This window comes from Hemicordylus capensis, chromosome 1 (genome assembly GCF_027244095.1).
Source record: "Hemicordylus capensis ecotype Gifberg chromosome 1, rHemCap1.1.pri, whole genome shotgun sequence".
Classification (NCBI taxonomy): domain Eukaryota; kingdom Metazoa; phylum Chordata; class Lepidosauria; order Squamata; family Cordylidae; genus Hemicordylus; species Hemicordylus capensis.
The window spans coordinates 24,690,366-24,705,363 of record NC_069657.1 but is presented as its reverse complement, the minus strand read 5'-3'; the positions used below and the strand labels follow the sequence as shown (position 1 = coordinate 24,705,363).

The 14,998-nt window shown below is 45.1% G+C and overlaps 1 protein-coding gene across 23 annotated transcripts in view; it reads right to left on the bottom strand.

Moving 5' to 3' along the window:
* The window catches only part of BEGAIN (brain enriched guanylate kinase associated), a 359,789-nt gene that overhangs the window by 147,739 nt on the left and 197,052 nt on the right, over nt 1-14,998 (bottom strand). The gene's annotated exons all lie outside the window — the stretch shown is intronic.

The window sequence follows — 14,998 nt, the reverse complement described above, 5'->3', positions numbered from 1 at the left end:
TGCTGCATGCAAGGAGGGTTCTACACACACACACACACACACACACACACACACACACACACACACACACACACACACACACCTCTGTGTGGCTAGCCTACAGGTGAAACTCGGAAAATTAGAATATCGTGCAAAAGTCCATTAATTTCAGTAATGCAAATTAAAAGGTGAAACTGATATATGAGACAGACGCATTACATGCAAAGCGAGATAAGTCAAGCCTTAATTTGTTATAATTGTGATGATCATGGCGTACAGCTCATGAAAACCCCAAATCCACAATCTCAGAAAATTAGAATATTACATGGAACCAAGAAGACAAGGATTGAAGAATAGAACAATATTGGACCTCTGAAAAGTATAAGCATGCATATGTATTCAGTACTTGGTTTGGGCCCCTTTTGCAGCAATTACTGCCTCAATGCGGCGTGGCATGGATGCTATCAGCCTGTGGCACTGATGAGGTATTATGGAAGACCAGGATGCTTCATTAGCGGCCTTCGGCAATTCTGCATTGTTTGGTCTCATGTCTCTCATCCTTCTCTTGGCAATGCCCCATAGATTCTCTATGGGGTCAGGTCAGGCGGGTTTGCTGGCCAATCAAGCACAGTACACTGTATATTTTTCGGAGGTCCGATATTGTTCTATTCTACAATCCTTGTCTTCTTGGTTCCATGTAATATTCTAATTTTCTGGGATTGTGGATTTGGGGTTTTCATGAGCTGTACGCCATGATCATCACAATTATAACAAATTAAGGCTTGACTTATCTCACTTTGCATGTAATGCGTCTGTCTCATATATCAGTTTCACCTTTTAATTTGTATTACTGAAATTAATGGACTTTTGCACGATATTCTAATTTTCCGAGTTTCACCTGTATATGCCCCTATTTGCCCCTCTCATATGTTGGTCCTCTATGGAGGAACTCATATTTGAAGAGGGCTAATAAGTACTGCTCTATTAAGTGGTGCAGTGGGGAAATGCTTGACTAACAAGCAGAAGGTTGCCGTTTCAAATCCCCGCTGGTACAATATTGGGCAGCAGCGATTTAGGAAGATGCTGAAAGGCATCATCTCATACTGTGCACGGGGGGTGGGGGGAGGCAATGGTAAACCCCTCCTGTAATCTATCAAAGACAACCACAGGGCTCTGTGGACGCCAGAAGCTGAAATTGACTTGATGGCACACTTTACCTTTATTATGTACTTAATTTCTCCATGCATAGGAAGGGCAGATACTTCCAACCACAAGAGCTCCAAATCAGAAGCCAGATGATGAGCTTTGCTTGTGGCCAGCTGCTTTTGTCACACCTGCCTACATTCCCCCCAAATGTTCATAAGTGGATCCTCTGAGTGGTTTGTGACCGCCAGGCTCAAGGAGCACCAGGCTGCACCCAAAGACAGCCACCCGTTTTGCAGAGGCCACGAAATGCCTGGGATCTGTCTGTCTCCATATGCGATCCAGTTCACACAGAAGTATCATCTTCCTGTGATCCTTTGTGTGAAAGGCATCCTGGGAAGAGAGGTGCTCAAACTTGGGTCCCCAGATGTCACTGGACCAGAACTCCCATCATCCCCAGCCATAATGGCCACCGGCAGAGTCTGGGGCCGTAGCATCTGCTTTGCATGCAGAAGGTCCCTGGCTCAATCCTTGGCAGTGGTGACTGGTGGATGTTGGGCACGAGAGAGGGAGCAGAAGGCAGAGCACACACTGAATGGTCAGCGACAGCTCCTGCCACTGCCTGGCATCCAGCACAGCCAACCCGCTGCCCGTCCACCACCCGCCGCACTCCTGCCACTCAACTGGCTGAGCCGCACGTTCAGCAGGTATCGGAAGGCCCAGCACAGCAAAAACATGCCATCCTGGCCAGTGTTCCCTCTAACAGGGAGTCTCAGATGTTGTTGACTACAACTCCCAGAATTCCTAGCTGCAGTGCCTTTTGCTTGGGGATTCTGGGAGTTGTAGTCAACGACATCTGGGAATCCATGTTAGAGGGAATACTGAGCCTGATCCCTCAGTTGGCCACTGTGCATGCAAATAGGACAGCTTAGTGGTAGGGGCAGGGCATGTCTTATTTATTTATTTATTTATTTATTTGATCGATTGATTGATCGATCGATTATTTATTTGATTTCTATACCGCCCTTCCAAAAATGGCTCAGGGTGGTTTACACAGAGAGATAAAAAATAAATAGGATGGCTCCATGTCCCCAAAGGGCTCACAATCTAAAAAGAAACATAAGGTAGACACCAGCAACAGTCACTGGAGGTCCTGTGCTGGGGATGGAGAGGGCCAGTTACTCTCCCCCAGCTAAATAAAAGAGAATCACCACGTTAAAAGGTGCCTCTTTGCCAAGTTAGCAGGATTGTCGTGGCTTGGCCACATGGAATGTTGTGGATTGGCTACATGGGATGCCAGGAGGCAGCAGGAGCTCTTATTGACCACTAAAGGTGCACTGGTATTCTCCACCTTCCCCTCCCCGCTTCTTGCCCCAGCGTTCACCAGCTGCCACCGATCCTTGGCATCTCCAGGTAAGGCTGAAATCTTGGAGAGGCGCTGCCAGTCAATGTAGGCAATACTGAGCTAAATGGACCAATGGTCTGACTCGGTATAAGGCAGCTTCCTATCTTCCCCTGTGTTTTAATAGGGGATGGGGCTGTAACTCAGTGGTCGAGCATCTGCTTCCCATGCACAAGGACCCAGGTTCAATACCTGACATCTCCGGGTAGTGAACCTGGGAAATCCTGGAGAGGCACTGCTGGTCAGTCTAGGCCAATGATTCTCAAACTTGGGTCCTCAGGTGTTATTGGACTTCAACTCCCATAATCCTCAAGCAAAGGCCACTGAGGCTGGGGATTATGGGAGTTGAAGTCCAATAACACCTGAGGACCCAAGTTTGAGAATCCCTGGTCTAGGCAGTCCTGAAGTAGATGGACCAATGGTCTGACTCGGTATAAGGCAGCTTTTTACATACTGAAGCTATTCTCATGATCACTGAAAAGTGGGCTAAGGGAGCTTAGCTCGCTTTCCAATGCGGCTAGCCCGCCTAATTACCCCTCCCCTAAGATGAGGTTAATGGAGCGAGCGCTCCGTTAACCTCATCTTTTTGCCGGTGTGTTGCCCTGGCACGGGGCGGCACATGAGTAGACCCCCAACCAGGAGGCTCGGGGGTCTCTTCAGAATGCCCCGTGAGCTCACACAGGGCATCCTAGAACTACCGGGGGGGGGGCGTGTGGCCCCTGATCCCCACAGCCCCCGCCAGCTCCATGATGGCTAAGCTCGCTTTCCCCGCAGAACCCCCTCCATTGCTTCACAGCAACTGTGTGAAGCACCTCACTATGTTCCTATGTAGTTCAATAACATCTGGGGACCCAAGTGTGAGAACCCCTGCTATGGAGAAAATGTGTGGCTAATACATACATAGTATACACATGCAAACCTCCCCTGTTATTTAAGATATTCCGTTGGGTAATTGGCCCCTGTAATTCTGCTATTTCCAAAAGAAAAACCTTGCACGTGGATTCCAATAACTGAGTGTCATCCAGTGTGTAGTGACTTATGCAATACTTGTGGGAACCAAGCAGAACTAGGTTTCTGAAGGTGGGCAGTATATGCCGGGTTGGGTAGGCTCCACAGTTCACATGGACCCCTGCAGACAATCTACTTCCACTTGACTGGTGACTGCAAAAATCAGTGCACACTGGGGAGAAAAAACCCAAGGTGTATGAATCCACCCTAAAATTTTTGCCTGTAACAAAACAGATCCACTGGTACTCTTCCCTTTACACCAAATCGGAGAAGCCAACTAGGAGGTCTCCCGGAGGTTTTTCACACCTGGCTTTAAGTCCTCATCTCCTCCGGAATGGAGGGTGTGCATTCACATATCAGCCAACTTTACCCCAAAGTCCCTATGAGCTACCAGGGAGCACTTCACACACAATTCGGGTTTTTCATTGAGTGTTAGTTAGAATGTAGCCTGATTTATATCCGGGGTAAAAAAAATCCACTTTTTGAATCTGTTTTTTTTGGGGGGGGGCAACTTTAAACTCACAGTCAAGCCTCGGAGTAAATTTGTGGTGAAGCCTGCGGTCTGAAAATGCCCCAGGAGGCAAGCAAGACCTTTAGGGTTGCAGCTCTGAAATTCTAAGTTTGCATTGTGATCATTTCTACACTAGCTAACCCTTTTTGCCTCTTGATTCGCTTTTCTTAGGGGCCCGCCCTTGTTCGATCCTCGCGTCTCTAATCTGTATACCGGCAAAGAGAATGGTGCCTGCAAGTAAGCAACGCTCAGCTTCTCCGTCTCCTTTTCCGTTGGCATGATGCCAGGCCCAGGAGAGTTTCGAGGCAAACAATATTGATGCATCATGCCTGCCGCTCCCAAGAAATGGCAAAGGGCGATTGACTCAAAGAAAAACAGGACCAAGGATCAGATTATGTGCATCACGAACGGAGCACACCCAGCAGCAAAGGTGGGACGACAGCTGGGAAACACAGAAAGCATCAAACAGGCCATGATCCACAGACAGCTAAAGTAGCTTAAGAGCCTGACAAAAGCACAACAGGTAGGCACATGAGCAACGCGAATTGCTGTATGGGGATGTTCAGCTGTGCAGTGTTAACACCAAGGGAGGAGAGCTGGTCTTGCGGTAGCAAGCATGGACTGTCCCCTTTGCTAAGCAGGGTCTGCCCTGGTTGCATTTGAGTGGGAGACTACATGTGTGAGTCTTGTTAAGATATTCCCCTTAGAGGATGGGGCTATTCTGGGAAGAGCACCTGCATGCTTGCATGCAGAAGGTTCCAAGTTCGCTCTCTGGCATCTCCAAGATAGGGCTGAGAGAGAGCCGCGGCCAGTCTGTGTAGACAATACTGAGTGAGATGGACCAATGGTCTGACTCAGTATGTGGCAGCTTCCTGTGTTCCACCAGATGCTGTTCCTAGGCTTTCACATCATCCAATCTCGATTCCGTGCATCTCCTTTTACTTCCACTAAACCAAATGGGTGACTTTTCTGAGCAATATTGGAACCAAAATGAGAACGTTGGTCCCCTCTTATCTTATTAATTGGCCCATATTTATTTATTGATGTCTGGTATTTGTATCCTGCCGCAAGCATGCCTCTGCAAAAGCCCCTGGGGCAGCTGACAACATGTAACATGAATAAAAGACACTGTGCTCTCAATAAGGATAACACACATTGAAACAAAAATAGCACTATCACAAAAAAATCCCTCTAAAATGGACCAACCATAACATTTCCCAAAGAAAGCACAAGGAGAGAGAGAGAGAGAGAGAGAGAGAGAGAGAGAGAGAGAGAGAGAGAGAGAATGACTATGTTTGCTGAAATGGATAGTCTTTGATAATTTCTTGAAGATAGTTAGAAGCTTCTCCAGGAAATGATCAAAGACCATATCATTTCAGCAAACATACGGCCATATCTTACAATATATACATCTCCAAATATTCTGGCTCTGTTTGTGGGGGGAGTGGGCCTGCCAAGCGTCACAGGGAAAGGTGTTCCATAAAGCAGGAACCATCTCTGTGATGCACACCTATGTCACCTTTGTTGCACAAATGCATTGCAGCCTTAGTCTGGATATCCACAACCAAAATTAATGGGACTTCAGTGAGTCATGACAAATTTGTTTCACTGATTTCAATGGAACTTAGTCATGGCTAACTAGTCTGGATGTCACTCAATAATAACAATCATGTATCTCCTGAAAGCCTACAATTGGGGCATGAAGCCAATACCCCTCCCCCACTGTTGTCCCCCAAACAACCGGTATTTGGAGATATACTGCTTTTGAATCTGGAGGTTCCACACACAGAGCACCAGGTCTAGAAAAGACCAGGATTTTTTATAGCAGGCTTTTATTCATGTTTAACAACCAATGGTCTTCTTGTACCACTTGCAATATACCTAATGGCCAACTGTTCCACATGCAAGAAATCTGATTTCTGTGATGCAAAATTAATTAGTACACCCTACAATAAAGGGTCTGCTAATCCGCAGGTGCCTGTGCTTTCTTCTCAAGGAGCACAGTAAAAGTACACATTACCCTTCTAACTGAGCCAACTCCTGCAAGTTAACCGTGGGTTTATTAATTCACAAATCTCCTGAAGCATAAAAGCAGCAGTTCTTCCAATAAAAGCTGAACCATTTCATTTTTAAAAGAGGGTGTTTTAACATTACTCCAGAGTACATGCAGCTTGCAGTGTGAAAGGAGGCTGGGCTGGGCGGAGATAGGGACACAGGCTGCTTGATACTGAGTCAGACTACTGGTCCACTTAGCTCAGTATTGTGGACACTGACTAGCAGCAGCTTTCTAAGGATTAAGGCAGGAGTCTCTCCCAGCCCTACCTAGAAATGCCAGGGACTTAACCAGGACCTTCTGCATGCAAAGCAGATGCTCTACTATTGAGCTACGGCCCAGACATGGGAGGTATGCACAGCGCTCCTGTTCCCCATAATGCCCTGTGTCACGTGCCAAGCAAGGAAACAGGACACTCATGAGCCCTATGGGAATTCTTTGCATCATGGTACCCACAGTGGGATTAGCTTGTTCCTTCAGATGTTATACAGCAACTTTGCCAAATGCTCAAAGAGCTTCACACATTATTTCAGGGTTGACGTTCACATCTAGCAGAATCAAATGGCAAAGCCTCTATGTACAGCTTCAAGCCACAGGTGTATGTGGGATGGTGTGCTTCCAAGGTTTGAACACTAACTGTATGGAAAATACACTCCATGGAAAAATAAAATCCCGACACACAGAAAACTAGCACCTCAGCAGGAAAAGCAGTCTAGTCTTCTGCCCAATAGCTAACATTGATTGATTGCTTGATTGATTGAATTTATATACCACCTACTATAGAAATCACTATACTAGGATAGAATATAACTTTCCTATGTGCATGGTAATTATGATTGTTTATTTTTGTGGGTGTGGGGGGGAGTGTTCAAAATGTGATCTAGAACCTCATCTAGAACTGAAAATGACGCAGCTGAAGACAATCTTCATCACTTGATTTTACTGAATGTACGTACTAGTCCTCAGTCACCTTGACCATAGACTGGTAAGGTAGACTCATGTAGATAGGCAAATATTAGGGAGACTGGGAAGGAGAAGTGGTAGGAAAGAGAGCTGGTCTAGGGGTAGCAAGCATGAATTGTCCCCTTTGCTAAGCAGGGTCTGCCTTGGTCTGCACTTGGATGGGTAGCCACATGTGAGTGCTGTAAGATATTCCCCTTAGGGGAAGGGGCCATATCTTAGCAGTAGAACATCTACATGCTTGTGTGCAGAAGGACTCAGGTTCAGTCCCTGGCATCTCCAGGTTGGGCTGGGAGATACTCCTGCCCAAAACATTATTCATTCATATATTTGTTTGTTTATTTAAAATATTTATACCCCGCCCCTCCAGTACACTACTGTTCGGAGTGGCTCACTACAATATAATAGATATAAGACACAATAAAAGTAATAAAATTAACCATACTGAATAAACAAGTTAAAAGTCAGGTTAAAAACCACAATCATACTTAGATTAAAAGTTTAAATTAAAATAAAATTTTACTAAAATTAAACCAAATCAAACATTTTTCAGCTAAAAACTGATAATTGTAGAAAGCTGAAGAACCTACCAGATAGAACCAAAAATGGAGCATTAAAAAGCGTCCTTAAAAAGTAGTTTTTAAAAAACACTGAGGGAGGGAGCATCACGAAACTCTTCAGGGAAGAGCCACTTTGAAGAGCCGCTGCCAGACCGGGTAGACAATACTGAGCTAAATAGATTAATGGTCTGACTCAGTATGTGGCAGCTTCCTATGGTCCAAGATGAGAGGCTGAAAGATAAGCTTCGGTCATCCAGTAATGGAATACACTGTGGGCTTCCCAGAAGCATCTGGTGGGCTACCATGGAAAACAGGGTATGAGACTAGATAGGCTTTGGGCCTGATCCAACAAGGCTCTTCTTATGCACTCACTTGCAAGGGGAATGGGAACAGGCCAGCTAGGCATGGCTCCTGCATCTATGCATCCCCAAGGCATTCCCCTGCTCTCCCCACATTCAGCACATCTCTGCAAAAACAGGTGCTGAACTTGAGGAGGTCTTTTCCATACTGCAGATCATGAGAAGAAACTCCCCCAGGTTCAGCACATGCCTCCACAGACAAGTGATGAACCCAGGGAGAGCAAGGTCCATAGCTATGGAGCACGTTGGTGCTGAGAGGCATTGCCCTGCTTCACACAATCCTTTGAATCTAGGTCTAATGTGAACAACTGACATTGGCATGATTGTGTGAATTCATGCCAAAGCAGGAATCTCAGATTTATCTCGGGCCATAAAGCACCTTGCAATGGCTTCACACAACCCCGCTAATGTTGGTAATCCACATAAACCTAGATTTGAATGATTGTGTGAACCAGGCCATGGTGAGCCCGTGAGTTCCCATTCAAGTACAACTGGACAATGCCTGAAGGGAGCTTACCTGTGGCTATTCAGTTCATTAATTGCTGAGCTGATATTTGAACCATACCAACACATGCGCTCATGAGTGTCTGGAGTGGGGCAAAGGGGACACCTCCCCAGATTGAGCCAGTTCCATTCAGTTCAGTAGGGCTTACTCCCAGATATGTCGGTAGAGGACTACAGTCTTTGCTCCTCCCTCCACCCCAGAAAAGGTCCTGTGGATGCCCATACATGTTCTTCTTAACCACTACTCCACACTTGCTGCTTATGGGGAAGCTCTTTCAGGTTTGGGAGCTCTGAAAGTATCGGAGTTCCCAGACCCTTTCCTATCTTGCCTTTCCACTCAACAGTCCCACAAGGCAGTTTACGATAACTGAAAAACTATAAACAGTTCAAATAAAACCCTATTCAACCTACCTGAAAAACACAGATAAAATCAACTTAAAATTACAAACAACACTTGGGGTGGGGGGACATACAGAGATCGGGGATTAAATGAAATCAAGAAGTTTGGCAATGGCTACTAGTCATGCTGGCTATACGGACCATATGCTGAGAAGTAGTATGCTTGAGAAAACCTAGCTGCTGGAGAGCATCCGGGGAAGGATGCTTCAAACAGTGATTCTGGGCTTCCCAGAGGCATCTGGCTGGCCACTGTAGGAAGCAGCATACTGGACTACATGGACCAACATGGTAAAACCAACACGGCTCTTCTCATGTTCAGTTAAGACTGCCCTCTAGAGGCCTCCTGAAATGAAGCAGCCAGATTTGGAAGGCCAAAAGAGGGCTCTTCCAAACGGTAATTTATTTCACCATTCAAATTTCGACAGGAGATTGTACGGGGCATCTATGTGATGTTTCAACATGCTGTGGAACGTTTTAGTGCCATCTGCTGGCCACCTGCGGAAAATCTGCTAAAACCCTGTGTCTTTTTCAAGTTAGAATAAAAGAAGTATTTGAATATTTTTTTTGCATTTTTAATTTGTATTGGCTTTTACAATAGCTTACAATTAAGTAACTATTGACTTCCCGCTTACCTATCTGCGCGGTTTATGTTAACTATACATATAAACCATTGCTATAATAATTCAAAACATAGGTACTCCACATTACTACTCGGTTTTACCCAACCCAGCCTGCTGTTATTAAGAAGTATTTGAAAATTCATGGTTTTTTGTTTTTTTTTTACAGTTGGTCAGCAGCTAAGTAATTATGCAACATGTTTAAACATGTTTACCCTCTTCAGCAGCTGCTGGCTTGGTCGCCAGCTCTGTTGCATGCCCATGGGCTCTCCCTGGCTCTGTTGCTCACCCCCACTATCCCCCACCCCACTTGCCAGCTTGCTCAGACAGGAGCCTGCCTTCCTCTCCCCACTCCAGCCAAACAGCCGGCAGAGGCTCTTATTGTGCCTGCCCTGCTGGCACCGTCTATCAGCTGTCCGGGGAGTGGGCTCTAAGGCAGCCTGCGTGTTGGCGGCTGCACCTCCGGAACCTCATCCATCCCCGCACCTTTCTTGCCGCTGGACTCCACCTGCAGCAGCACTCAGGGCTTGTGCCTCTGCTCCACAGCAGGTGACAGGCGGCGGAGTGCGTGGGATGCTCCCCACCCTCAAATTTCTCAATGGGCCCATGTTCATGGGACATGTTGGGACACCGTTGGCTCTGTATTTGGGCCATGAGTCTTATCCAGCAGGGCTGTTCTTATGTAGGAAAAGCAGCATGGTGCCATTGTGCTTTGCAGGCCATGCATGACAGGAGGGCTGGGTGGGTTTCTGCACTTCCCCTCAGAATGTAGGGGAATGTAGAATGTAGAATGTAGAAATAGAATTATTATTATTAATAATAATAATAATAATAATGATGATGATGCACCGCCCTGGGTGCAGTTCCAAAAGACCTTGAAGAGCACCTCAACACCATAGGGGCCACAGAAATCACCATCAGCCAATTACAAAAAGCAGCTTTACTGGGAACAGCCTATATTTTGCGACGATATCTATAATAACCAACAGTATTGATGATAAAATTCAGCCATCCCAGGTCCTTGGGAAGGACTCGATGTCTGGATAAAACAAACCAGTCAATAACACCTGTCTGACTGTGTAAACAAGAAATAATGTGCCCACCATTTACCACTTGAAGCAGCCTATGCCACCCTGCTGCATGGTAGGGCTGTCCATCCTCCCAGTCCCTCCACATTCCAAGCCTAAACACCATTTCTTTGAATGGCCAGCTCATACTCCACTCGTTTAAACCTCCTCCTTCTCTATTGCTTTTTCAAGGTTTTGTTTCCTTTTGCTTTTTACTCCAAGTGATTAAATATGCCTGCCTGTCGCACAGGTGTCTCTTTAAAGGCTTCTCACCCTTTGTATTTGGATTGTGTGTGCGTGTGCATGCACCCACACAAAACCTAGCTGCACCTAATAACTGAGAACAAATATAGAATTTACTTCATATTTTACAAATAGTGTCCTTTGCAACAGAATCGGCTAATAGCCGTAAATGGCAAGTTTGTCTTGCTGGTTAGGGGGGAAAAAAAAGAGATCAGACAAATAACCTTGAAATATCTGCTTCTGTCGAAAGCAAAATATTATTTAATAACAGGATGAATAAACAAAACAATTTTATAAAGACTAGGTTCTTTCCATTCTCTGCCTTTTGTAGAGAAGGCTGCAATTTTGAAGGTCTTGTGCATTTAGAGCATTCCAGACCTTTCATGTCTTAATGGAAAATAAATAGTGATGGGCAACTGATACGAAGCCGACACGCCTTGTGCAAAATGCTACAATGTCATACGAGAGTTGTGCGTTGGTTCATATGCACAGTGCCTCCCAAATGATCCCCTCAGGGACTTGACTAGTGACCCAGTGGGGATCACCTGGGCAGGGGGTTACTGTATGAACTGGGGCCTCCATGTGATTCATGCAGGGTCACACACCTGTTGGCAGCCTGGCACATGAACCCAGTTAATTGGGATGGGGTTGCTGTGCACATGACCTAGTCTAGTCATTCTGGTTGTTCAGCTTTAGCTTAAAATTATTGATGTTGCTTCTACATTTTACTTTTAATGCGGAGCCATCAGAGGGATGGATTCTCACAGTGGAAGCAGATGCTGGGAATCAGGACCAGAAAATTACCCAGAAGGCACATCAGAGCTGGGAAGATAACTGTTGCCCAAGCAAGGTCCCAACCTATAAGCAAGGTCCCAACCCATTTTTATCAGCTTCAGTTGATACGTCAGCTACATCCATTTCTAGAGGTGAATGACCTTAAAAAAGTGGTACATATGCTGGTAACCTCCAGGCTTGACTACTGTAATGTGCTCTATATGGGGCTGCCTTTGTACGTAGTCCAGAAACTACAATTGGTACAGAATGTGGCAGCCAGATTGGTCTCTGGGACAACATGAAGGGACCACATAACACTGGTTCTAAAAGAACTGCACTGGCTGCCAATATGTTTCCAGCGGAAATACAAAGTGCTGGTTCGTAACTATAAAGCCCTTAATGGCTTTGGTCCAGGCTATTTGAGAGAGTGCCTCTTTTGTCATAATCCCTGCCACCTGCTACGATCTTCTGGAGAGGTCCAGTTATGGTTGCCACCAGCTTCTTTTTATGATGACCCTGGACCAGGCTTTCTCTGTGGCTGTCCCAGGGCTTTGGAATAAGCATCCTGCTGAAATAAGAGCATCTCCTTCTCTGTTTGTTTTCAGGAAGAACCTCAAGACCTTCTTGTTCTCTCAGGCTTTTAATTAGAATTTATTTTAATAATTTTTAAAAATGTGTTTTAATAATTTTATTCTATTGTTTTTATTGTCATGTATTTTAATTTTAGACTTTTAAATATTTTAAATTTTGTACACCGCCTAGAGATTTACATATCAGGCGGTATAGAAATATGATGATACTAACTAACTGAATGAATGAATAAATAAAGGAGTCCTTTCTAAGGCTTTCTGTTTAGCAGAGCCTAATGAACAGCCAGACTAGGCAGAGCCAGTTCAGAATCTGGGAATGCTTATTGCCCATAAAGCAGAGATTCTTAAACTTGGGTCCCCAGATGCCGTTGAATTACAGCTTCCATCATCTCCAGCCACAACGGCCAAAGGATGTTGGGAATCATAGTCCAACGTCTGGTGACCCACATCTGAGAACTCCTGCCATTAAGGGCTGCAGCCTGCTGCCTGCTTGCTGCATGGTACAGCTGAGCACAGAGGCGAGGGTCCCTGGTTCTAATCCCTGGGCCAAGTTGCGACCAAAGTGACTCTAACACATTCCAGTTACTGTAATTAACTACAGACTGAACTGCATCATACTGCAGCCAACCACAAGATTGGTCAACCTGCCACTTCTCTACTACTACTACTACTACTACTACTACTACTATTTATATACCACTTTTCAACAAAAGTTTCCAAAGCGGTTTACATGGGAAAATAAATAAATAATTAAGATGGCTCTCTGTCCCCAAAGGGCTCACAGTCTAAAAAGAAGCATGAGTTAGACACCAGTGGCAGCCACAGGAGGGATGCTGTGCTGGGGTTGGATTGGGCCAGTTGTTCTCCCCCTGCTAAATATAAGAGAATCACCACTTGAAGAAGTGCCTCTTTGCTCACTTCTCCATTGCAAAACTACTGTGGGAGAAAGGGTTAAAAAAGCTTAACTCATCTGATTCCCCCCCCCAAAAAAACCCCACTGTTGTACCCCTACTCCCCACAATGCTCTGGACCTGCGCTTATTTTGCAAACAAGAGATCTGGAACCGCGTAAGGAGAGGAAGCAGCTGCGGGAAAGTTTCTCGGGGGAAACAGTTAGCAGACAAGCTGGTGGCAACTGCAGACAAACCTCCCCTGATGATTTCAATGGGCCATGGAGTTCACAGCGAAGAAGACGTTTTCTTAAATACCCAGGGCCTAAGCTGTTTAGGGCTTTATAGGTTAAAACCAGAACTTTGTATTTTACCCAGAAACATATTGGCAGCCAGTGCAGTCTCTCAATACTGGAGTGATATGGTCTGTCCGAGATAATCCGGAGACCAATCTGGCTACTACATTCTCGACCAACTGCAGTATCTGGACTGTGTACAAAGGCAGCCCCACATAGAGCGTATTGCAGCAGTCAAGTCTGGAAGTTACCAGCATATGAAATCTATATAGAAATCCTCAGCTTATGAAATCTATATAGAAATCTATGTAGTCCAGTTAAACATACAACATGCACGATTAATGTTTGATGTAAACCGCCCTGAGCCATTTTTGGAAGGACAGTATATAAATTGAATATATAAATAAATAATATGTGCTGAGGTCGTTTATCTCAGCATATTCGGAGGTCGTTTATCTCAATAAACAGATGTAGCTAGCATATCAGCTGAAGCTGATAGAAAACACCGCTGGCCACCGCCTCAACCTGGGAGACCAGGGAGAGGTATGAGTCCAGAAGCACCCCCAGAGTGCATACTTTGTCCTTCTGGGAAGTGCATCCAGAACAGGCAGATCAAAATTGATTCTCCCAGGTTCTGACCCTGCACAATAAGTACCTACGTCTTATCTGGATTCAGTCTCAATTTGTTATCTCTCATCCAGCCCATCACCACTTCCAGGCAGGCGTTAGGGAGGTTATGCCTTATCCCGATGATGTTGAAATGGAGAAATAGATTTGGGTGTCATCAGCATACTGATAACGCCCTGCACCAAATCTCCTGATGATCTCTCCCAGCGGTTTCATGTAGATGTTAAACAACATTGGAGACATTCAAGACTCTCCTGTTTTCACAGGCTTTTAATTAGAATTAATTTTAATAATTTTAATAATTTGTTTTAATAACTATTTTATGCTATTGTTTTTATTGCTATGTATTTTAATCTGTGACTTTTAAATATATTAAATTTTGTACACCCCCTAGAGATGAACATATCAGGCGGTATTAAAATATGATAAACAAACAAACAAATATGGATCCGTTAGGGTTAGGGTTAAAAACAGTCTTTTGATACCTCCCCGTGATAACTAGAAGTGTGGAGATGGTAAACAAAATTCCTTACTACAGCTCATTTTTAAAAAGTTAATAGCAGTTTTCTAGGGATGTTTTCATGATCAGATATGATGCTTCTGGCAGCTCACTCAAGCTCACCAAGTATCCATTGTGCCAAGTGACTTGTGTGACCCGTGGAAAACACCAGCTGTGGGATAGTTGCCACAGGCTGCCAGCCAAAAAGCCTCTACCACCAGCTGCTTGCATTGTGGAATTTGTACCATTCAGTCTTCAATTCCACTGGAACTCGGCACAATCTAACAGATATCTTTGAATAGGATATTAAATCCAGAACTGAAGGCCATTGGGTTTCAAGATGTAAATTAAGGCCTGGTTTTCATGGAAGTGATAAAGCAGAGTCTGGCCTATACCACTGCAGACTGCAGGGAGGGACTCCAACGCAGTAGTAGCCCGTCTGGGTGGGGCAGAAAATGAGCTGTAGGTGTGGCTCAGGTCTACCCTGCTCATCTGTCCTCAGCTGCCTTGCTCTCCTT